The following is a 24,589-nucleotide window of genomic DNA, read 5'->3' on the forward strand; positions in this document are numbered from 1 at the left end:
CAATTGATTTTATAGTTTGATAGGCTGCCGTATCGCTGTAGAGACGCAAGTATATTGGGAAGCAAAATGTGTGGATTGGAGACGGAAAAAATGAGATCGTCAGCGTACGCCGCAATATTGTGGTGTGCCGAGGGTTTGGCTATGCCAGTAATATTCGGGTCATTCCGAACGTGACACATAAGTGGTTCCAGTGTCAGAATAAAAATTAGGGGAGACAGAGAGCACCCCTGCCTCGTCCCATTAGTGATGGGGAAAGAGTCCGAGCACCACTCGTTCACCCGTACCGCTGCCGACGGCGTGGAGTAAAGCGACATTACCCAGCTCATCATGTTGGGGCCAAGACCTATATGTTCCAGGGTGGCCTGCATAAAGTGCCAGTCCACCCTGTCAAAGGCCTTCTCCGCGTCCGTTGACAACATAAGCAAGGGCCTTCCCTGTACATGCGCCACATGGATTAAATTGAGGACTCGGGCCGTATTGTCTCTAGCTTCCGACTTATGTTTATTTTTTTTGCTTGTTTCCCAAGGTGACCATCTTGGCGTTTGTCAAGAGGGTTGAAAGTGCCTGAAGAGATAGCCTACGGGCACATCACCCTGAAAGCACCCGATCTCGTTTGATGATGGAGGCTAAGAAGAGTCGGGCGTTGTTAGTACCTGGATGGGAGACCGCCTGGGAATACCAGGTGTCGTAGACTTCTTTTTATGTTGTTGGTGTTGACCTGTTTTTTTTTCGCTTATTTCCCAAAGTGACCATCTTGGTGCTTGTCAAGAGTGTTGAGAGTGCCTGAAGAGATTGCCTATGGCCACAACACTCTGAAAGCACCCAATCTCGTCTGATCTTGGAGGCTAAGAAGAGTCGGGCCTGGTTAGTACCTGGATGGGAGACCACCTGGGAATACCAGTTATTGTAGGCTTCTTTTTATGTTGTTGGCGTTGATTCGTTTTTTTTTTTTCGCTTGTTTCCCAAGGTGACCATCTTGGCATTTGTCAAGAGGGTTGAGAGTGCCCAAAGAGATCGCTTACAGCAGCATCACCCTGAAAGAGCCCTATCTCTTCTCTTCTCTGAGGCTAAGAAGGGTTGGGCCTAGTTAGTACCTGGATGGGAGATGGCGTTGGAATACCAGGTGCCATATTCTTCTTTTTATGTTGTTGACATTGACCTGTTTTTTTTCGCTTGTATCTCAAGGTGACTATCTTGGCATTTGTCAAGAGGGTTGAGAATGCCCAAAGGGATTGCCTATGGGCACATAACCCTGAAAGCGCCCGATCTCCTCTGATCTCAGAAGCTAAACAGGGTTGGGCCTTGCTAGTACCTGGATTGGAGACCACCTGGGAATACTAGGTGCTGTAGGCTTCCTTTTATGTTGTTGGCCTTGACCTGTTTTTTTTTTCACTTGTTTCCCAAGGTGACCATCTTGGCGTTTGTCAAGACGGTTGAAAGTGCCTGAAGAGATTGCCTACGGGCACATCACCCTGAAAGCACCCGATCTCGTTTGATGTTGGAGGCTAAGAAGAGTCGGGCCTTGTTAGTACCTGGATGGAAGACCGCCTGGGAATACCAGGTGTCGTAGACTTCTTTTTATGTTGTTGGCGTTGACCTGTTTTTTTTTCGCTTGTTTCCCAAAGTGACCATCTTGGTGTTTGTCAAGAGGGTTGAGAGTGCCTGAAGAGATTGCCTATGGCCACATCACTCTGAAAGCACCCAATCTCGTCTGATCTTGGAGGCTAAGAAGAGTCGGGCCTGGTTAGTACCTGGATGGGAGACCACCAGGGAATACCAGCTATTGTAGGCTTCTTTTTATGTTGTTGGTGATGATTCGTTTTTTTTTTTTGCTTGATTCCCAAGGTGACCATCTTGGCATTTGTCAAGAGGGTTGAGAGTGCCCAAAGAGATCGCTTACAGCAGCATCACCCTGAAAGAGCCCTATCTCTTCTCTTCTCTGAGGCTAAGAAGGGTTGGGCCTAGTTAGTACCTGGATGGGAGATGGCGTTGGAATACCAGGTGCCATATTCTTCTTTTTATGTTGTTGACATTGAACTGTTTTTTTTCGCTTGTATCTCAAGGTGACTATCTTGGCATTTGTCAAGAGGGTTGAGAATGCCCAAAGAGATTGCCTATGGGCACATAACCCTGAAAGCACCCGATCTCCTCTGATCTCAGAAGCTAAACAGGGTTGGGCCTTGCTAGTACCTGGATTGGAGACCACCTGGGAATACTAGGTGCTGTAGGCTTCTTTTTATGTTGTTGGCCTTGACCTGTTTTTTTTTTCACTTGTTTCCCAAGGTGACCATCTTGGCGTTTGTCAAGAGGGTTGAGAGTGCCCGAAGAGATCACCTACGGCCCCATCACCCTGAAAGCGCCCAATCTCGTCTGATCTCGGATGCTAAACAGTGCCGGGCCTGGTTAGTACCTGGATGGGAGACCGCCTGGGAATACCAGGTGCCATAGGCTTCTTTTTTTTTTATTTAGTAGTATGCGACATACAATGCAAAGGCAACTTCACAGAATGTGTGATACAAATAGTTACAAACAAACGATCATATTGCATGGATATCAGAGCCAATGGTAAGAAGTCCGAGGAGAATAGCACGTGTACAGCTTTGCGGTCATATCAAGATGAGATTAAAGCTCCATCTCGTTGGGATCCTCTACCACTTAAAATATTATTGATACTAGCCCTGCTACCCTCGAAGAGTTTAGATATCCGTAGATAGGGGAAGAGTATTGTGTAGTAGTCAAATGGGGTCGGAACATACCATTTTCTTTTCCCTTTTTTGAGTTAAGAATGGAAATAGTAGAACTGAAAGGAGGGAGAAGGGGAAAGAGAAGATTGGGGAAGGAAATGGCAGAAAAGGAAAAGAAGGGGTAAGGGGTAATTCGTTCAATATCATTTACCCTTGCGAACCACTGGGTCACCATTGGAGCAGATTGCTCTTTCCACTGACTTGGGATGCAGGCCCTAGCTGCATTGAGGAGATGTTTAAGTAAGGACTTATGATAACGCTTTCTCGACATAGGAGTTAGATTGAGAAGAACTGCTGCGGGATCATTGGCTAAGGAAATGTCTGTGAACTTGTGGATGAGTCTCAGGACAGGCTGCCAGAATGTTTGTAATTTAGGGCATTCCTAGAAAATGTGGAGAATGGTGCCAGCCTGTTGCCCACAGCGACAGCAGCGGTCAGATTGACCGGGGAATATTTTGGCCAACACCACCGGTGTACGATACCAGCGTGTGATCAGCTTATATGAGATCTCCTGATATTTACTGCAGAGTGACGACTTATGGACGAAAAAGAGTATTCTGTCCTTCTGTGGTTTGGAGAATGTAGTTTGTAAGTCCCTTTTCCATTTAGCTAGGAAGGGTGGATCCGTGGAGGATTGTGCGTCTGTCAGGATTTGGTAGGACCTAGAGAGGGAACCACGAATTGGGCCATCATCCAGGCAAAGGGGTGGAATTGTCTAGAGAAGAACGAATGGTTAGGTAGTGATCTGAGGAAATGGATTAGCTGTCTAGCTCTCCAGCTATCCAATGCAACAGGTACTTGCTCTAGCAGTATGGTCCCCATGGGAATCAAGCCCGTGGGTCCAAGAAATAGGGCTGCTCTCAGAAGCCCTTTCGGGGCTTGCCTGGTAAAAGCCTGGTCAGACAGGCCCGGAGGGAATCTAGGATGTCCAATAATTGGGGTCATAGGAGAAGGGAAGTTAGTCAGGTGGGAAAGGTGAAAAAAACTATCCATCTCGGCGAGCGAGGGGCCAATTAACGGGTGAGTAGTCACACAGGGCTCCAATGGCCTCCCCGCCCAAGGCAGACCAGCCAGTGGAACCCGCGCCATCTCCTGCTCTAGCTTGACCCATAGCTTCAGTTCCCCATGCTGGTGTCTTATCACATATGGTCCCCCATCGGATGGTGTCCGCTGTGTACTGCGCATGCGCAGTACACAGCAACACAGATTCCGAAAATTGCCGAGCATGAACGGCGCCTGCCCACTGAGTCCAGGTTCTATCCCCACTATGCAAGTGGACATAGAGTAAGATTATAAAAGAGCCGAGCGCAGTGAGGCCGAGACCGAAGCGTGGCGAGCGAAGCTCGCCTGCGAAGGGGCCCTCTAATATTCACAACCTTATGTCCGCATGGATGGTGGGGCTACCACCTCCACTCACCGCGCAGGCGGCGTTCAGCTTCGGAGATTTTACGAAGCTTCGTCTGCTCTGTACTGCGCATGCGCAGTACGGCGCAGACACTATATCATGGCCGGACAGTATATGGCAGAACACCGGCACCAGTCAACCACCGGTGTCATGTGCGTCGCTGTGTAATATAGAGCAGGGTCCGGGAAGCCAATACCTCCCCGCAATTTCGGTCGCAATAGCATTGATCTACCAATACGCATATGTTTTCCGCGCCAGAGGAACTTGATAAAGATTGAGCGAACCGCATGAAAGAAAGTCTGGGGTATTTTGATAGGTAAGGCTTGTAGTAGATACAGAAGTCGTGGCATCGCGTTCATCTTCAACACATTACAGCGTCCGAACCATGACAGAGCTAGTGGGTCCCATCTTTTAGGGTCCGCTGTAAGCCCATAGGCTTCTTTTTATGTTGTTGGCTTTGACCTGTTTTTTTTTGCTTGTTTCTCAAGGCGACCAGCTTGGCGTTTGTCAAGAGGGTTGGGCGTGTCTTGAAGAGATCGCTTACGGCCACATCAACCTGAAAGCATCCGATCTCGTCTGATTTCAGAGGCTAAGCAGCATCAGGCCTGGTTAGTACCTGGATGGGAGACTGCCTGGGAAGACCAGGTGCCATAGAAGGATCTGGTCTGGTTAGTGTCTTGATTGGGAGATCGCCTGGGAATACTGGATGCCGTAGGTTGGCTTTGACCTGTTTTTTTAGCTTGTTTCCCAAGGTGACCATCTTGGCCTTTGTCAAGAGGCTTCAGAGTGCCCAAAGAGTTAATGTTAATTTTGTTGCGCACGAAGACGGCTTACACTGACTGTTTTCCGTTTCCACTGGAAAGAGAATCCTATTGCAAAGAGGTAGCGAGCGATGGTTGCATTACTCTTAATGTGTAAAGGTTTTAAAAAGATGGTTTTGTGTGAATTTTGCTTTAACGTAAAATTAGCTGTAGACATTATAACTATGGTTAGGTTTACAATGATTTAGAGTTAGTAATCTCTATAATATAATAATAATAAGTATAGCAAAACAAATTAGGAAAATATTGAGGCAGTATATATAGGTCGAGATAAAGTGAAAACACAAAAGGGATCAAGGGATAGTTGCAAAGTAATATCCTCATTAAGGCAGAATGTCGGAATAGCAATGAGATTCGATGGTTGCAACATAAAACGAAATATGAGCATGGCTAAAATACAGAACAACAGTACATAATTTAAGAGTACAGTAGAATATAGTATAAATTATTTAAGATTAAATAGACTTAGAATGAAAAAAATCTAAGTTTAAATCGTTGAGTAAATCGTTGAGTAAATCGTTGAGTAAATCGTAAATTTATCAGCTAAATTAACGCTGAGATTATGATTAATTTCACAGTTCCATTACGCGGTCCTTTTCCACTGGTGTAGTCATAATTTAATATCAGTAATTGCTATCAGTAAATATTAAAATTGTAAGAAAGAATATGTGGAATTGATATGGATTTAAAATTAATTTTCTGAAGCATATGGCAGAAAGACGGCTTACACTGCTTTTCTCACATTTTGCTGCGGTAAAAAGAAATGTTTTGTCACTGTGTTTTAACTGTGACAGTTAAGGTGGAGAAAAAGAAGTAATACAGAAAATAGAGTCAAACAGTGGAAACGTTTATTTGTCATGACAGCTGATACTGGTTGAGCAATAAAACTGTTTTATTAAGATGTAAGACTAGTTTTATTCTCTACATATAGGCTTTTCAGAGAGTTGTATAATATAGGCGACCAATAGGACATTTAAATGGCTTAATATTGTAGGGAGGAAGTATCGCTGTTCAAAGGTAAGAGATTGAAAGCTTAGCTTGAAAATGGCCGAGAAATAGTTGCGTTAGTCTAAATTTAAAGGATATGCCGGTACCAATGAGAAAGCTTTTATTAGACTAGTTGATCTTTGCATTACACAATTCTATTATTATTATTATTATTATTGAGATCATAGTGCAGAGACATACTCAGTTAATGTCAGAGATACTTGGTTAATGTCAGAAAAGCAATAAAACTGTTTACATCGTTAGAGAGCGATAGTTACATTACTCTTAGTATGTGCAGCATGTCTGGTAGCAAATGGATGGTTTTGTGAACATTTTGCATTACCGTACAATTAGCGGTAGAACTCATCGAAGTGAATAGATTTAAGCGGATTTTGAGATAGTACTCTCTATTTCTAATAAGAAATAACGAAAAATAAGTCAGGATGGTGTGTCAGGATGTCACATACCCAATGTGACAGTTGATGTGGAGAATTACAAATATGCAAAATAGAGCAAAAGAGTACATGGTTTATTTTGATGTATGATAGTTTTATTGCATGCTTGATGTGGATGATTAAAATCGTGTAGTGATCTATATTTAGCATAAGAATGAAAAGACATAACATGGCAATGAGACAAACTCCATTAGAGATGTGAGCTAGATGAAATGATGAAATGTCTCTGTATAGCCCAGATTGTCTTCTGTTATCACTTAGCCTACCCTCTAAATTCACTAGCCTCTCTATATACACCAGCATGTTTACACTAGCCGGTCTTCTGCATACAATAGCCTGTCTTCGATATACACTAGCCTATGTTCTGAATACACTAGCCCGTCTTCTGTCTTCTGTATGCCCTAGCCTGTCTTCTGTATACATTAGTCTCTCTGTATAAACTAGCATCTCTGTATACCCCAAACTGTCTTCTGTAAAAACTTGTCTCTCTTTATAGCCTGTCTAGCCTTTCTTCTGTACACACTAGCTTCTCTGTATACACTAACCAGGCTTCTATATACAATAGCTTCACTCTATGCACTAGCCTCTCTGTATAATCTAGCCTCTCTATATACCCTAGATAGTGTTCTGCATACACTAGCCTCTCCGTAGAAGCCAGCCTTTATTCTGTATTCACTAGCCTTTCTTCTGTATGCTGTAGTCTTCTATATATACTAGCTTCTCTGTACACCCCTGCATCTCTGTAATACACTAAACCCTCTGTATACCACAGCCTGTCTTCTGTATACACTAGACTGTAAAAACTAGCTAGAATACCCCAGCCTGTCTTCTTTACCCACTAGACTCTCTGTATGCACTACCCAGTCTTCTGTATACACTGTCAGCTTTGATGTATACCCAAGCCTGTCTTCTGTATACACTCGTTTCTCTATATGCACTGTCCTTTCTGTATACTCTCGACCCTCTCTATACATTAACCTCTCTATATACACTAACATCTTTGTATATACTAGCCTCTCTTTAAATTAGCCTCTCTGTGTACCCCAGCCTCACTGTTTACTCTAGCATCTCTGTATACTCAAGCCTATCTACATACGCGAGTCTGTATTATGTATTCACTAGCCTTTCTTCTGTATGCTGTAGTCTTCTATATATACCAGCTTCTCTGTACACCCTTGCATCTCTGTAAACACTGTGTAAACTAGCCAGTCTTATGTATACACTCGCCGACTGTATACACTAGACTCTCTGAATACACTAAACTCTCTGTATACCACAGTCTGTCTTCTGTATACACTAGACTGTAAATACTAGCTAGAATACACCAGCCTGTCTTCTGTACCTACTAGACTCTCTGTATACACTACCCAGTCTTCTGTATAGAATGTCAGCTTTGATGTATACCCAAGCCTGTCTTCTGTATACACTAGCTTCTCTATATGCACTGTCCTTTCTGTATACACTCGACTCTCTCTATACACTAACCTCTCTATATACACTAACATCTTTGTATATACTAGCCTCTCTTTAAACTAGCCTCTCTGTGTACCCCAGCCTCACTGTTTACTCTAGCATCTCTGTATACTCAAGCCTATCTACATATTCGAGTCTGTATTCTGTATTCACTAGCCTTTCTTCTGTATGCTGTAGTCTTCTATATATACCAGCTTCTCTGTACACTTTGGAACCTCCACAAGGATGGAGGCGAAGTATTGTCTCCTGGGATTAGTTGAAGGAGTTGGAAACCCGGGAAGCAGCCAGATGGCAGTTCTGAGATGCCTATTTCAGGCAAGGAAACTGATTGCCCAAACCTGCTTAGCCTCCAATGTTGGCAATGACTTGGTTTTTTTCTCTTGTTTCCCAAGATGACCATGTTGGCGTTTGTCAAGATGGTTGAGAGTGCCCGAAGAGATCGCCTATGGCCCCATTATCTTGAAAGTGCCTGATCTTGTCTGATCTCGGAGGCTAAGCATTGTTGGGCCTGATTAGTAACTGGATGGGAGACCAACTGGGAATACCAGGTGCCATAGGATTCTTTTTATGTTGTTGGCGTTGACATGGTTTTTTTTTTCCGCTTGTTTCCCAAGGTGATCATCTTGGCATTTGTCAAGAGGGCTGAGAGAGCCCAAAGAAATCTCCTACGGCCACATCCCCCTGAAAGCGCCCGATCTCACCTGATCTCAGAGGCTAAGCAGGGTCCGGCCTGGATAGTACCTAATTAAAGGTGCCGTAGGAATCTTTTTATATTGTTGGCTTTGACCTGTTTTTCTTTCGCTTGTTTCCCAAGGTGACCATTTTAGCATCAGTCAAGAGTTTTGAGTATGTCCCAAAGCGTTCGCCTGAGGTCACATCACCCTGAAAGCGCCCGATCTCAGAGGCTAAGCAGGGTCTGGGTCAGATGGGAGACCGCCAGGGTCTATGTTGTTGGCGTTGACCTGTTTTTTTTCACTTGTTTCCCAAGATAACCATCTTGGTATTTGTCAAGAGGGTTGAGAGTGTCTAAATAGAACACCTATGGCCACATCACCCTGAAAGCGCACAATCTCATCTGATCTCGGAGGCCTAGCAGTGTACGGCCTGGTTAATACCTGTATGGGAGACCATCTGTGAATACCAGGTGCCGTAGGCTTCTTTTTATGTTGTTGGCGTTTACCTGTTTATTTTCGCTTGTTTCCCAAGGTGACCATCTTGGCGTTTAACAAGAGGGTTGAGAGTGCCCAAAGAGATCACCTACGGCCCCATCACCCTGAAAGCGCCCAATCTCATCTGATCTCAGAGGCTAAACAGTGTCGGGCCTGGTTAGTACCTGGATGGGAGACCGCCTGGAAATACCAGGTTCCATAGGCTTCTTTTTATGTTGTTGGCTTTGAACTGTGTTTTTTGCTTGTTTCTCAAGGCGACCATCTTGGCGTTTGTCAAGAGGGTTGGGCGTGTCTTGAAGAGAACGCTTACGGCCACATCACCCTGAAAGCACCCGATCTCGTCTGATTTCAGAGGCTTAGCAGCGTCAGGCCTGGTTAGTTCCTGGATGGGAGACTGCCTGGGAAGACCAGGTGACATAGAAGGATCTGGCCTTGTTAGTGTCTTGATTGGGAGATCGCCTGGGAATACCGGATGCTGTAGGATTCTTTTTATGTTGTTGGCTTTGACCAGTTTTTTTTCCCTTGTTTCCCAAGGTGATCATCTTGGCATTTGTCAAGAGGGCTGAGAGAGCCCAAAGAAATCTCCTACGGCCACATCCCCCTGAAAGCGCCCGATCTCACCTGATCTCAGAGGCTAAGCAGGGTCCGGCCTGGATAGTACCTAATTAAAGGTGCCGTAGGAATCTTTTTATATTGTTGGCTTTGACCTGTTTTTCTTTCGCTTGTTTCCCAAGGTGACCATTTTAGCATCAGTCAAGAGTTTTGAGTATGTCCCAAAGCGTTCGCCTGAGGTCACATCACCCTGAAAGCGCCCGATCTCAGAGGCTAAGCAGGGTCTGGGTCAGATGGGAGACCGCCAGGGTCTATGTTGTTGGCGTTGACCTGTTTTTTTTCACTTGTTTCCCAAGATAACCATCTTGGTATTTGTCAAGAGGGTTGAGAGTGTCTAAATAGAACACCTATGGCCACATCACCCTGAAAGCGCACAATCTCATCTGATCTCGGAGGCCTAGCAGTGTACGGCCTGGTTAATACCTGTATGGGAGACCATCTGTGAATACCAGGTGCCGTAGGCTTCTTTTTATGTTGTTGGCGTTTACCTGTTTATTTTCGCTTGTTTCCCAAGGTGACCATCTTGGCGTTTAACAAGAGGGTTGAGAGTGCCCAAAGAGATCACCTACGGCCCCATCACCCTGAAAGCGCCCAATCTCATCTGATCTCAGAGGCTAAACAGTGTCGGGCCTGGTTAGTACCTGGATGGGAGACCGCCTGGAAATACCAGGTTCCATAGGCTTCTTTTTATGTTGTTGGCTTTGAACTGTGTTTTTTGCTTGTTTCTCAAGGCGACCATCTTGGCGTTTGTCAAGAGGGTTGGGCGTGTCTTGAAGAGAACGCTTACGGCCACATCACCCTGAAAGCACCCGATCTCGTCTGATTTCAGAGGCTTAGCAGCGTCAGGCCTGGTTAGTTCCTGGATGGGAGACTGCCTGGGAAGACCAGGTGACATAGAAGGATCTGGCCTTGTTAGTGTCTTGATTGGGAGATCGCCTGGGAATACCGGATGCTGTAGGATTCTTTTTATGTTGTTGGCTTTGACCAGTTTTTTTTCCCTTGTTTCCCAAGGTGACCATCTTGGCATTTGTCAAGAAGGTTGAGAGTGCACAAAGAAATTTCCTACGGGCACAACACCCTGAAAGCACCCAATCTCGTTTGGTCTCAGAGGCTAAGCACGGTTGGGCCTGGTTTGTACCTGGATGGGAGACCGCCTGGGTTTTCCAGAGCCGGTCATGTCCAGAACCCTGGGGTTCTTCTGGGTCCCGAAGGCTAGTAAGGAGACAAGGCATAGTCAAAAGGGAGGACGGGGGAAGAAAAGAGTGCAAAGACGGAGAGAGAGGAGGTGGGGGGATGGCGGCGGGGAAAAAAAGAAAAATAAAGACAAAAAGGGAGGGGGGGAATGCCACCCAGGGCAGACATGGCCTTCATAGGTAAATGTTAGATGTTCAGTCGTTTTCTGGGACAGAGGCACTGCTCACCTCCCGAATGTAGTCTCGAGTACCAGTAAAATACCTCCAGGGCCTCCATGTAACACTAAATGCCTCTTCAGTGTTGTGAAGGTTGGCGGTCAATTCTTCCATCCAGAGAATATGATTGACTTTGGAATACCACAGCACCTTGGATGGGGGCTGAGGCTGCCTCCACAGTGCCGGAATGCAGGCCCAGGCGGCATTCAGGAGTTGCATCGTGAGGGTTTTTTTGTATTTTCGAACAGGCTGTTGGGTCAAGTGTAGAAGGCATGCTGCTGGGAAATCAAAAGTTCCTCAAGGCCGGGCATGCCCAGAAAAGGTGTCCCATGGTCCCCGTATCTGAATTTCACCTCCAACAAACATCCGGGATCTATCTATCCATTTTATTCAGAAGGTATGGGACTCTATACCAGCGTGAGACTATCTTGTATCCTGATTCTTGATATTGGTTTGCGATGGAAGCTTTATGTACTAAGGTCAGGATCTTCCCTATCTGTTGTGGGGTAAATGTGATGCCTAAGTCCCTCTCCCATTTGTGGATAAATGGTGGGGTCGACTCCTCCTCCTGACTACTCAATAGGTTGTACAGAAGGGAGAGGGTGTGTCGCACAGGTTCCCTTTTGTGACAGATGGATTCATAGGGTGTCAGGTCTCTAGGAGTGTAGGGGGCCCTTTGTATGGCCAGAAGAAAGTGACGAAGTTGATAAGCACTAAACAAGTCAAGCGGAGGGTCAGAAAGCTCGGCGACAGTTTGCGTGGTCGGGAGCCCTCCCGAGGGCCACACCTCTCCCAGACGCTGTTTCCCCATCACTGTCAACTGTCACAGTTTCTTGTTGGTAAATCCCGGTGGGAAGTCTGGATTACCTATAACCGGAGTCATTGGTGATGGCAGGGGAGCAATGTGTGTGCAACGGAACAACCTCCGCACAACAGCCAACGTAGCTCCCACTACGGGGTGACCTCTGAGGTCTTTTGGTAGGGAGGACAGGAGCCACGGGGAGGTCAATAGGGGAATGGATCCATCCTCAATCTCCATCTCCACCCACTGCTTGTGTGGGCCATTACAATGCCAATCAACGACACTCGCTAGCAGAGTCACTCTGTAGTATTGTCTGAGATCTGGGAGACCCAGACCCCCCCTTGTCCTTTGGTCTGGCAAGCAATTGCAAACGGGCTCTGGGCGGTTTGCGCGCCCAAATAAACTCCCGGAGCAGCACCTGCAGTTGTCTTAAAAAAATTGGGGGTAACCGGATCGGTAATGTCTGGAACATGTATAAGATCCGCGGGAGGGCCGTCATTTTGAATGCATTACAGCGCCCGAACCAGGTCAGTGTTAAAGCATGCCAGTTTCCCAAATCAGATTTCAGTCTATCCAGGAGAGGGACAAAATTAAGCGGGTACAATTGCGCTAAATCCGGTGCGATGTCAACGCCCAGGTAACGTATAGATTTTTCAGCCCAGTAGAATGGAAAAGCGGAGCGGAGCCTCTTGGCCTCACCATCCGGGACCGATATATTCATAGTTTGATAGGCTGCTGTATCGCTGTAGAGACGCAAGTATATTGGGAAGCAAAATGTGTGGATTGGAGACGGAAAAAAATTAGATCGTCAGCGTACGCCACAATTTTGTGGTGTGCCGAGGGTTTGGATATGCCAGTAATATTCGGGTCATTCCGAACGTGACACATAAGTGGTTCCAGTGTCAGAATAAAAATTAGGGGAGACAGAGAGCACCCCTGCCTCGTCCCATTAGTGATGGGGAAAGAGTCCGAGCACCACTCGTTCACCCGTACCGCTGCCGACGGCGTGGAGTAAAGCGACATTACCCAGCTCATCATGTTGAGGCCAAGACCTATATGTTCCAGGGTGGCCTGCATAAAGTGCCAGGCCACCCTGTCAAAGGCCTTCTCCGCGTCCGTTGACAACATAAGCAAGGGCCTTCCCTGTACATGCGCCGCATGGATTAAATTGAGGACTCGGGCCGTATTGTCTCTAGCTTCCGACTTATTTTTATTTTTTTTGCTTGTTTCCCAAGGTGACCATCTTGGCGTTTGTCAAGAGGGTTGAAAGTGCCTGAAGAGATAGCCTACGGGCACATCACCCTGAAAGCACCCGATCTCGTTTGATGATGGAGGCTAAGAAGAGTCGGGCCTTGTTAGTACCTGGATGGGAGACCGCCTGGGAATACCAGGTGTCGTAGACTTCTTTTTATGTTGTTAGTGTTGACCTGTTTTTTTTTCGCTTGTTTCCCAAAGTGACCATCTTGGTGTTTGTCAAGAGTGTTGAGAGTGCCTGAAGAGATTGCCTATGGCCACATCACTCTGAAAGCACCCAATCTCGTCTGATCTTGGAGGCTAAGAAGAGTCGGGCCTGGTTAGTACCTGGATGGGAGACCACCTGGGAATACCAGTTATTGTAGGCTTCTTTTTATGTTGTTGGCGTTGATTCGTTTTTTTTTTTCGCTTGTTTCCCAAGGTGACCATCTTGGCATTTGTCAAGAGGGTTGAGAGTGCCCAAAGAGATCGCTTACAGCAGCATCACCCTGAAAGAGCCCTATCTCTTCTCTCCTCTGAGGCTAAGAAGGGTTGGGCCTAGTTAGTACCTGGATGGGAGATGGCGTTGGAATACCAGGTGCCATATTCTTCTTTTTATGTTGTTGACATTGACCTGTTTTTTTTCGCTTGTATCTCAAGGTGACTATCTTGGCATTTGTCAAGAGGGTTGAGAATGCCCAAAGAGATTGCCTATGGGCACATAACCCTGAAAGCACCCGATCTCCTCTGATCTCAGAAGCTAAACAGGGTTGGGCCTTGCTAGTACCTGGATTGGAGACCACCTGGGAATACTAGGTGCTGTAGGCTTCTTTTTATGTTGTTGGCCTTGGCCTGTTTTTTTTTTCACTTGTTTCCCAAGGTGACCATCTTGGCGTTTGTCAAGAGGGTTGAGAGTGCCCGAAGAGATCACCTATGGCCCCATCACCCTGAAAGCACCCAATCTCGTCTGATCTCGGATGCTAAACAGTGTCAGGCCTGGTTAGTACCTGGATGGGAGACCGCCTGGGAATACCAGGTGCCATAGGCTTCTTTTTTTTATTTTATTTTTTATTTAGTAGTATGCGACATACAATGCAAAGGCAACTTCACAGAATGTGTGATACAAATAGTTACAAACAAACGATCATATTGCATGGATATCAGAGCCAATGGTAAGAAGTCCGAGGAGAATAGCACGTGTACAGCTTTGCGGTCATATCAAGATGAGATTAAAGCTCCATCTCGTTGGGATCCTCTACCACTTAAAATATTATTGATACTAGCCCTGCTACCCTCGAAGAGTTTAGATATCCATAGATAGGGGAAGAGTATTGTGTAGTAGTCAAATGGGGTCGGAACATACCATTTTCTTTTCCCTTTTTTGAGTTAAGAAGGGAAATAGTAGAACTGAAAGGAGGGAGAAGGGGAAAGAGAAGATTGGGGAAGGAAATGGCAGAAAAGGAAAAGAAGGGGTAAGGGGGTGTCGTGGGTAGAGTGGATAGGATGGGGTCCCCTCCCAGGGAGCAAGAGACGCCCTCGGCTCACCAGCTCATCAGCTGTCCAACGTTTGGAACAGCGATCTCCAACGATCACCATGAGCTTACTATGTCTCGCGGAGGTATTCTTCCGAAAAGCGAAACTGGGTCCAGTAGAACCATCTGTTCCCATGCTCCTCCGTTTTATCCCTCATTGTGGCAGTCAGGTCTTCCATTCGTTCAATATCATTTACCCTTGCGAACCACTGGGTCACCATTGGAGCAGATTGCTCTTTCCACTGACTTGGGATGCAGGCCCTAGCTGCATTGAGGAGATGTTTAAGTAAGGACTTATGATAACGCTTTCTCGACAGATTGAGAGTTAGATTGAGAAGAACTGCTGCGGGATCATTGGCTAAGGAAATGTCTGTGAACTTGTGGATGAGTCTCAGGACAGGATGCCAGAATGTTTGTAATTTAGTGCATTCGCAGAAAATGTGGAGAATGGTGCCAGCCTGTTGCCCACAGTGACAGCAGCGGTCAGATTGACCGGGGAATATTTTGGCCAACACCACCGGTGTACGATACCAGGTACTAACCAGGCCTGACGCTGCTAAGCCTCTGAGATCAGACGAGATTGGGTGCTTTCAGGGTGATGTGGCCATAAGCGTTCTCTTCAAGACACACCCAACCCTATTGACAAACGCCAAGATGGTCGCCTTGAGAAACAAGCAAAAAAAACAGTTCAAAGCCAACAACATAAAAAGAAGCCTATGGAACCTGGTATTTCCAGGCGGTCTCCCATCCAGGTACTAACCAGGCCCGACACTGTTTAGCCTCTGAGATCAGATGAGATTGGGCGCTTTCAGGGTGATGGGGCCGTAGGTGATCTCTTTGGGCACTCTCAACCCTCTTGTTAAACGTCAAGATGGTCACTTTATATTTATATTTAATTATTTGTGTTGGTTCACAAATTTTGTGTATATTTACACCTGGTTGATATTTAGAGTGTTCTTTTCTTCTTTCATATTTTTGGTTTATAAGTTAAGCGCACACACCCCCACTTTATTTTTAGTCTATACATTGAGAGTCAACTCATACAGTGATTGCTGCTTCTTTTGTCATCCACCTTTTCCCTATTTTTTCATAGAGCGCGGAAGCCTATAGATACATGAGTCTCAGGACAGGCTGTCAGAATGTTTGTAATTTAGGGCATTCCCAGAAAATGTGGAGAATGGTGCCAGCCTGTTGCCCACAGCGACAGCAGCGGTCAGATTGACCGGGGAATATTTTGGCCAACACCACCGGTGTACGATACCAGCGTGTGATCAGCTTATATGAGATCTTCTGATATTTACTGCAGAGTGACGACTTAAGGGCGAAAAAGAGTATTCTGTCCTTCTGTGGTTTGGAGAATGTAGTTTGTAAGTCCCTTTTCCATTTAGCTAGGAAGGGTGGATCCGTGGAGGATTGTGCGTCTGTCAGGATTTGGTAGGACCTAGAGAGGGAACCACGAATTGGGCCATCATCCAGGCAAAGTTCCTCGAAGGGGTGGAATTGTCTAGAGAAGAACGAATGGTTAGGTAGTGATCCGAGGAAATGGATTAGCTATCTAGCTCTCCAGCTATCCAATGCAACAGGTACTTGCTCTAGCAGTATGGTCCCCATGGGAATCAAGCCCGTGGGTCCAAGAAATAGGGCTGCTCTCAGAAGCCCTTTCGGGGCTTGCCTGGTAAAGGCCTGGTCAGACAGGCCCGGAGGGAATCTAGGATGTCCAATAATTGGGGTCATAGGAGAAGGGAAGTTAGTTAGGTGGGAAAGGTGAAAAAAACTATCCATCTCGGCGAGCGAGGGGCCAATTAACGGGTGAGTAGTCACACAGGGCTCCAATGGCCTCCCTGCCCAAGGCAGACCAGCCAGTGGAACCCGCGCCATCTCCTGCTCTAGCTTGACCCATAGCTTCAGTTCCCCATGCCGGTGTCTTATCACATATGGTCCCCCATCGGATAGTGTCCGCTGTGTACTGCTCATGCGCAGTACACAGCAACACAGATTCCGAAAATTGCCGAGCATAAACGGCGCCTGCGCACTGAGTCCAGGTTCTATCCCCACTATCCAAGTGGACATAGAGTAAGAATATATAAGAGCCGAGCGCAGCGAGGCCGAGCCCGAAGCGTGGCGAGCAAAGCTCGCCTGCAAGGGGCCCTCTAATATTCACAACCCTATGTCCGCTTGGATGGTGGGGCTACCACCTCCACTCACCGCGCAGGCGCCGTTCAGCTTCGGAGATTTTCCGAAGCTTCGTCTGCTCCGTACTGCGCATGCGCAGTACGGCGCGGACACTATATCATGGCCGGACAGTATATGGCAGAACACAGGCACCAGTCAACCACCGGTGTCATGTGCGTCGCTGTGTAATATAGAGCAGGGTCCGGGAAGCCAATACCTCCCCGCAATTTCGGTCGCAATAGCATTGCCCTACCAATACGCATATGTTTTCCGCGCCAGAGGAACTTGATAAAGATTGAGCGAACCGCATGAAAGAAAGTCTGGGGTATTTTGATAGGTAAGGCTTGTAGTAGATACAGAAGTCGTGGCATTGCGTTCATCTTCAACACATTACAGCGTCCGAACCATGACAGAGCTAGTGGGTCCCATCTTTTAATAACTAGACCACGCTTTACTCCACGCCGTCGGCAGCGGTACGGGTGAACGAGTGATGTTCGGACTCTTTCCCCATCACTAATGGGACGAGGCAGGGGTGCCCTCTGTCTCTCCTAATTTTTATTCTGACACTGGAACCACTTATGTGTCACGTTCGGAATGACCCGAATATTACTGGCATAGCCAAACCCTCGGCACACCACAAAATTGCGGCGTACGCTGACGATCTAATTTTTTCCGTCTCCAATCCACACATTTTGCTTCCCAATATATTTGCGTCTCTACAGCGATATGGCAGCCTATCAAACTATAAAATCAATTGTGCCAAGTCGGCTGTATTGAATATATCGGTCTCGGATGGTGAGGCCAAGAGGCTCCGCTCCGCTTTTCCATTCTACTGGGCTGAAAAATCTATACGTTACCTGGGCGTTGACATCGCAGCGGATTTAGTGCAATTGTACCCGCTTAATTTTGTCCCTCTCCTGGATAGACTGAAATCTGATTTGGGAAACTGGCATGCTTTAACACTGACCTGGTTCGGGCGCTGTAATGCATTCAAAATGACGGCCCTCCCGCGGATCTTATACATGTTCCAGACATTACCGATCCGGTTACCCCCAATTTTTTTAAGACAACTGCAGGTGCTGCTCCGGGAATTTATTTGGGCGCGCAAACCGCCCAGAGCCCATTTGCAATTGCTTGCCAGGCCAAAGGACAAGGGGGGTCTGGGTCTCCCAGATCTCAGACAATACTACAGAGTGACTCTGCTAGCGAGAGTCGTTGATTGGCATTGTAATGGCCCACACAAGCAGTGGGTGGAGATGGAGATTGAGGATGGATCCTCCCTACCAAAAGACCTCAGAGGTCACCCCGTAGTGGGAGCTACGTTGGTTGTTGTGCGGAGGTTGTTCCGCTGCACATACATTACTCCCCTGCCATCACCAATGACTCCGGTTATAGGTAATCCAGACTTCCCACCGGGATTTACCAACAAGAAACTGCGACAGTTGACAGTGGTGGGGAAACAGCGTCTGGGAGAGGTGTGGCCCTCGGGAGGGCTCCCGACCACGCAAACTGTCGCCGAGCTTTCTGACCCTCCGCTTGACTTGTTTAGTGCTTATCAACTTCGTCACTTTCTTCTGGCCATACAAAGGGCCCCCTACACTCCTAGAGACCTGACACCCTATGAATCCATCTGTCACAAAAGGGAACCTGTGCGACACACCCTCTCCCTCCTGTACAACCTATTGAGTAGTCAGGAGGAGGAGTCGACCCCCACTATTTATCCACAAATGGGAGAGGGACTTAGGCATCACATTTACCCCACAACAGATAGGGAAGATCCTGACCTTAGTACATAAAGCTTCCATCGCAAACCAATATCAAGAATCAGGATACAAGATAGTCTCACGCTGGTATAGAGTCCCATACCTTCTGAATAAAATGGATAGTCCGATCCCGGATGTTTGTTGGAGGTAAAATTCAGATACTGGGACCATGGGACACCTTTTCTGGGCATGCCCGGCCTTGAGGAACTTTTGGGTTCCCAGCAGCGTGCCTTCTACGCTTGACCGAACAGCCTGTTCGAAAATACAAAGAAACCCTCACGATGCAACTCCTGAATGCCGCCCGGGCCTGCATTCCCGCACTGTGGAGGCAGCCTCAGCCCCCATCCAAGGTGCTGTGGTATTCCAAAGTCAATCATATTCTCCGGATGGAAGAATTGACCGCCACCCTTCACAACACTGAAGAGGCATTTAGTGTTACATGGAGGCCCTGGAGGTATTTTACTGGTACTTGAGACTGCATTCGGGAGGTGAGCAGTGCCTCTGTCCCAGAAAACGACTGAACATCTAACGTTTACCTACGTAGGCCATGTCTGCCCTGGGTGGCATTCCCCCCCTCCCTTTTTGTCTTTATTATTCTTTTTTTCCCCGCCGCCATCCCCCCACCTCCTCTCTCTCCGTCTTTGCACTCTCTTCTTCCCCCGTCCTCCCTTTTGACTATGCCTTGTCTCCTTACTAGCCTTCGGGACCCAGAAGAACCCCAGGGTTCTGGACATAACCGGCTCATATTTTACTCTGGTTCACGTAGGTCATGATAAGCTGGCTCGCTGTGGTCCCAGTTGTTCTCCATGATTACATTTGTCCGAACGGAGCTGCACTAGTTATACTGTACTACATGTCGGAGGTGGGGTTTCTCTCTTTTCTGCATGAAACTGTAGGACTCCCCTCTGAGAACCCAGAGTTATTTGGCTGCCTATTTTTTGTTACCATGTAATTGTGACCCTGGGTCATGCTGTATGGTTGACTGTTATATTTATGTTGTTCTACTTAATAAAAGAATAATAAAAATAAAAAAAATAAGTCAATGCCAACAACTTAAAACTAAAGCCTATGGCATCGAGAAATCCCAGGCGGTCTCCCATCCAGGTACTAACCAGGTCCCAACCCTGCTTAGCCTCTGAGATCAAATGCACGCTCAACCCTCTTGACAAACGCCAAGATGGTCACCTTGGGAAACAAACAAAAAAAACAAGTCAACGCCAACAACATAAAAAGAAGCCTGTGGCATTTGGAAAACCCAGGCGGTCTCCCATCCAGGTACAAACCAGGCCCAACCCTGCTTAGCCTCTGAGACCAAATGAGATTGGGCGCTTTCAGGGTGTTGTGCCCGTAGGCAATTTCTTTGTGCACTCTCAACCCTCTTGACAAATGCCAAGATGGTCATCTTGGGAAACAAGGGAAAAAAAACAGGTCAAAGCCAACAACATAAAAAGAATCCTACGGCATCCGGTATTCCCAGGCGATCTCCCAATCAAGACACTAACCAGGCCAGATCCTTCTATGTCACCTGGTCTTTCCAGGCAGTCTCCCATCCAGGTACTAACCAGGCCTGACGCTGCTAAGCCTCTGAAATCAGATGAGATCGGGTGCTTTCAGGGTGATGTGGCTGTAAGCGTTCTCTTCAAGACACGCCCAACCCTCTTGACAAACGCCAAGATGGTCTTGAGAAACAAGCGAAAAAGACATTTCAAAGCCAACAACATAAAAAGAAGCCTATGGCACGGGGCGTGGCCTGGACAGCAATGGAGTAGGACGCTTGTGACCTGAGCTCCGCTTCTACCGCGATCTCCTGTAGTGATCCTGGGTGCCCACTAACTGTTTTACCTACGATTTTACTGGTGTAATACCCGCTACCTTCTTGTGTATACATTGGGACGATGTCTCCGACGAAGAAGCAGTCTGCAGCGGCGGCATCTATTGAAAAGTTCCGGCGGGACCATGAGGGCCAACATGGCGGACAGTCCACTCCGGCTGCAGAACCTGCTACCTCAGAGGCGATTTCTGCCTGCCAGACCACACTGACAACTAAACTTGAGGAGGTTAGGGTGGATGTCTCACTTATCCGACAGGACATGGCTAAACTGCGTGACAGAGTGAAGGAAACTGAAACCCAGGTCAGTCAGGCCGAATATGTCCTGTTCCCTCTGCAGCATGCCCAAGAGGATGTGCAAAGGCAGCTCCAGCAGCTGGCCCAGAAACAGGACGACCTTGAGAATAGGGCCCGCAGATCTAACCTCCGCTTTATCGGCCTGCCGGAGGGCTCCGAGGGGGCTGACCCGGCGACATTTTTGGAATCTCTCCTGATTAAGGCCTACGGTAGGGAAGCGTTCTCTACCTCATTTCTTATTGAAAGGGCCCACAGAATGCCTGCCCGCCCGCCGCCGGAGGGGGCACCTCCTCGCACGTGCATTGCTAAGCTTTTAAATTACCGGGATAGGGATGCCATCCTTCGCCTTACTCATGAAAAAGGCAACATCCCGTTTCAGAACGGACATATCTCAGTGTTTCCTGACTTCTCCGCAGATGTTCAAAAACTTAGTTCCCGATTCGTGGAAGTCAAGAGGCGCCTTAGGGCACATCACCTCAAGTACGCCATGTTGTACCCGGCCAGCGAAGACTTAGGGGACGAATGGGGGTTTTTCTTTACTACTAATCAGGGGACGGCTCCGGTTGACTATACCTGGGAGGCTTTTAAGCTGCACGTACGCTCCAATTTAACACACCGGATTAACCGGTTGAAGCGTACCTCCAAGACTTTGCTATCTAATGCCCTACGGGAGCTGGACTCGGTGACCACTGACTTCACTACTGACCCCACACCTGCTAAGGCCCAGGTATTACGTCACCACACAAGGCTAGTAGATCACCTCCACATTGAACAGGCTAAGCAAAAGTTGTTTTTTGTTAAGCAACGGGTGTTTGAACAAGGAGAGAGGGCGGGAAAGTTGCTGGCCTACTTGGCGCATCGGGACTCCAAGCCCCCGGTGGTGGTTTCGTTGACTGACAATGGGGGTGAGGAGGTGACTGATCCGCCAACAGTGGCCACCATGTTTCGTGCTTACTATGCTGCCCTTTATGAGTCGCAGGTGCATAGGCCGAGAACTGAGACGGGGGCGTACCTCCGAGATATCTCTCTTCCCTACCTGTCTGAGGCTCAGGTTGAGTCTCTTGAGGCCCACGATATTGGCAGATGAGATTAGGCTAGCGGGGGCATCCCTTGCAATGGCTAAGGCCCCTGGACTGGAAGGTATTCCCCTGGATTTCTATGCCCACTACTCTGAGACACTAGTGCCAGAATTGTTGAGATTATATACACACATATTTGACTCCGGGTCCCTACCTGATACTCTAAGGCAGGCAGTTATTATAGTGATACCCAAGCCAGGAAAGGATCCCCACTCCCCGGATTCCTATCGCCCCATCTCGCTGCTCCAAACAGATATAAAATTTTTGGCTAAAGTCAGAACGGAGCTGCATTAGTTATACTGTACTACATGTCCGAGGTGGGGTTTCTCTCTTTTCTGCATTAAACTCTAGGACTCCCCTCTGAGAACCCAGAGTTATTTGGCTGCCTATTTTTTGTTACCATGTAATTGTGACCCTGGGTCATGCTGTATGGTTGACTGTTATATTTATGTTGTTCTACTTATACTTAATAAAAGAATAAAACAAAAAAAAAATAAGTCAATGCCAACAACTTAAAAAAAAAGCCTATGGCATCGAGAAATCCCGGCCGGTCTCCCATCCAGGTACTAACCAGGTCCCAACCCTGCTTAGCCTCTGAGATCAAATGAGATTTGGCTCTTTCAGGGTGATGCAGCCATAGTAGGTTTTTTCAGGCACGCTCAACCCTCTTGACAAACGCCAAGATGGTCACCTTGGGAAACAAACAAAAAAAACAAGTCAACGCCAACAACATAAAAAGAAGCCTACCGCACCTAGTATTTCCAGGCGGTCTCCCATCCAAGTATTAACAAGGCGCGACCCTTTCTAGCCTCTGAGATCAGCGGAGATTGGGCGCTTTCAGGGTGATGTGCCCATAGGCAATCTCTTTGGGCACTCTCATCCCTCTTGAAAAATGCCAAGATAGTCACCCTGGGAAACAAGCGAAAAAAAACAGGTCAACTGTTTTCCAAGGCCGTCTCCCATTCAAGTACTAACTAGGCCCAACCCTTCTTAGCCTCTGAGATCAGAAGAGATAGGGTGCTTTCAGGGTGATGCGGCTGTAAGCGATCTCTTTAGGCACTCTCAATCCTCTTGACAAATGCCAAGATGATCACTTTGGGAAACAAGCGAAAAAAACAGGTCAACACCAACAACATGAAAATAAGCCTGCGGCATCTGGAAAACCCAGGCGGTCTCCCGTCCAGGTACTAACCAGGCCCAACCCTGCTTAGCCTCTGAGACCAAACGAGATTGGGTGCTTTCAGGGTGTTGTGCTCATAGGCAATTTCTTTGTGCACTCTCAACCCTCTTGACACATGCCAAGATGGTCACTAGTGTATACAGATAGGCTAGATTATACAGAAGAACGTCCTGGGTATGCAGAGATGGAGGCTAGGGTATGCAGAGAGAGAGGCTAGAGTATGCATACTTGCTAGTGTATACAGGCGGACTAGTGTATACAGAAGACCGGTTAGTTTATACAGAGAGGCAAATGTGTACAAAAGACAGGCTAGTGTATACAGATAGGCTAGATTATACAGATAGGCTAGATTATACAGAAGAACGTCCTGGGTATGCAGAGATGGAGGCTAAGGTATACAGAGAGAGAGGCTAGAGTACACATACTTGCTAGTGTATACAGATGGACTAGTGTATACAGAGGACCGGCTAGTTTATACAGAGAGGCTAATGTGTACAAAAGACAGGCTAGAGTATACAAATATGCTAGATTATAGAGAAGAACGGCCTGGGTATGCAGAGATGGAGGCTGGGTTACACAGAGAGGCTAGTGTATGCAGGCTTGCTAGTGTATACAGACGGACTAGTGTATACAGTAGACCAGCTAGTTTATACAGGGAGGCTAATGTCTACAGAAGACCGGCTAGTGTATACACATAGGCTAGATTATAGAGAAGAACGTCCTGGGTATGCAGAGATGGAGGCTAAGGTATACAGAGAGAGAAGTTGGGTTACAAAGAGAGACTAGTGTATGCAGACTTGCTAGTGTATACCGGTGGACTAGTGTATACAGAGAGCTAATGTATAAAGAGATGCTAGTGTATACAAAAGACAACCAAGAGTAGACAGTGAGGCTCGTGTATACAGAAGACCGGCTACAGAGAAGCTAATTTGTACAAAAGACAGGCTAGTGTATACAGATAGGCTAGATTATACAGAGGAAGGTCCTGGGTATGCAGAGATGGAGGCTAGGGAATCCAGAGAGAGACTGTGTTACACAGAGAGGCTAGAGTATGCAGAAGACCGGCTATTTTTTTTACAGATAGGCTTGTGTATACAGAAGACAGTCTGGGGAATTCAGTGAGGCTAGTGTATGCCTTTGGGACCCAGAAGAACCCCAGGGTTCTGGACATGACCGGCTCATATTTTACTCTGGTTCACGTAGGTCATGATAAGCTGGCTTGCTGTGGTCCCAGTTGTTCTGCATGATTACATTTGTCCGAACGGAGCTGCATTAGTTATTCTGTACTACATGTCTGAGGTGGGGTTCCTCTCTTTTCTGCATGAAACTGTAGGACTCCCTTCTGAGAACCCAGAGTTATTTGGCTGCCTATTTTTTGTTACCATGTAATTGTGACCCTGGGTCATGCTGTATGGTTGACTGTTATATTTATGTTGTTCTACTTATACTTAATAAAATAATAAAACAAAAAAAAACAAAAAAAGTCAATGCCAACAACTTAAAAAAAAAGTCTATGGCATCGAGAAATCCCAGGCGGTCTCCCATCCAGGTACTAACCAGGTCCCAACCCTGCTTAGCTTCTGAGATTAAATGAGATTTGGCTCTTTCAGGGTGATGCAGCCATAGTA

General features: G+C 47.0%; 12 pseudogenes; 11 read left to right on the forward strand and 1 right to left on the reverse strand.

Annotated features, from left to right (window-relative positions):
* Positions 1-794: 794 nt before the first annotated feature.
* LOC143937286 (5S ribosomal RNA) lies at positions 795-913 on the forward strand (annotated as a pseudogene).
* Positions 914-1,234: 321 nt separating this feature from the next.
* LOC143936346 (5S ribosomal RNA) lies at positions 1,235-1,353 on the forward strand (annotated as a pseudogene).
* Positions 1,354-1,454: 101 nt separating this feature from the next.
* On the forward strand, positions 1,455-1,573 carry LOC143937134 (5S ribosomal RNA; annotated as a pseudogene).
* Positions 1,574-1,673: 100 nt separating this feature from the next.
* Positions 1,674-1,792, forward strand: LOC143937339 (5S ribosomal RNA; annotated as a pseudogene).
* Positions 1,793-2,112: 320 nt separating this feature from the next.
* On the forward strand, positions 2,113-2,231 carry LOC143937727 (5S ribosomal RNA; annotated as a pseudogene).
* Positions 2,232-2,332: 101 nt separating this feature from the next.
* Positions 2,333-2,451, forward strand: LOC143937364 (5S ribosomal RNA; annotated as a pseudogene).
* A 6,689-nt stretch (positions 2,452-9,140) lies between these two features.
* LOC143936982 (5S ribosomal RNA) lies at positions 9,141-9,259 on the forward strand (annotated as a pseudogene).
* A 970-nt stretch (positions 9,260-10,229) lies between these two features.
* On the forward strand, positions 10,230-10,348 carry LOC143936983 (5S ribosomal RNA; annotated as a pseudogene).
* A 3,032-nt stretch (positions 10,349-13,380) lies between these two features.
* LOC143937737 (5S ribosomal RNA) lies at positions 13,381-13,499 on the forward strand (annotated as a pseudogene).
* Positions 13,500-13,819: 320 nt separating this feature from the next.
* LOC143937729 (5S ribosomal RNA) lies at positions 13,820-13,938 on the forward strand (annotated as a pseudogene).
* A 101-nt stretch (positions 13,939-14,039) lies between these two features.
* On the forward strand, positions 14,040-14,158 carry LOC143937346 (5S ribosomal RNA; annotated as a pseudogene).
* Positions 14,159-15,353: 1,195 nt separating this feature from the next.
* On the reverse strand, positions 15,354-15,472 carry LOC143936984 (5S ribosomal RNA; annotated as a pseudogene).
* Positions 15,473-24,589: the final 9,117 nt, after the last annotated feature.

The sequence above is a fragment of the Lithobates pipiens genome, unplaced genomic scaffold (genome assembly GCF_037356315.1).
Source record: "Lithobates pipiens isolate NorthernLeopardFrog02 unplaced genomic scaffold, aLitPip1_a1.2 Scaffold_28, whole genome shotgun sequence".
Taxonomy (NCBI): Eukaryota; Metazoa; Chordata; class Amphibia; order Anura; family Ranidae; genus Lithobates; species Lithobates pipiens.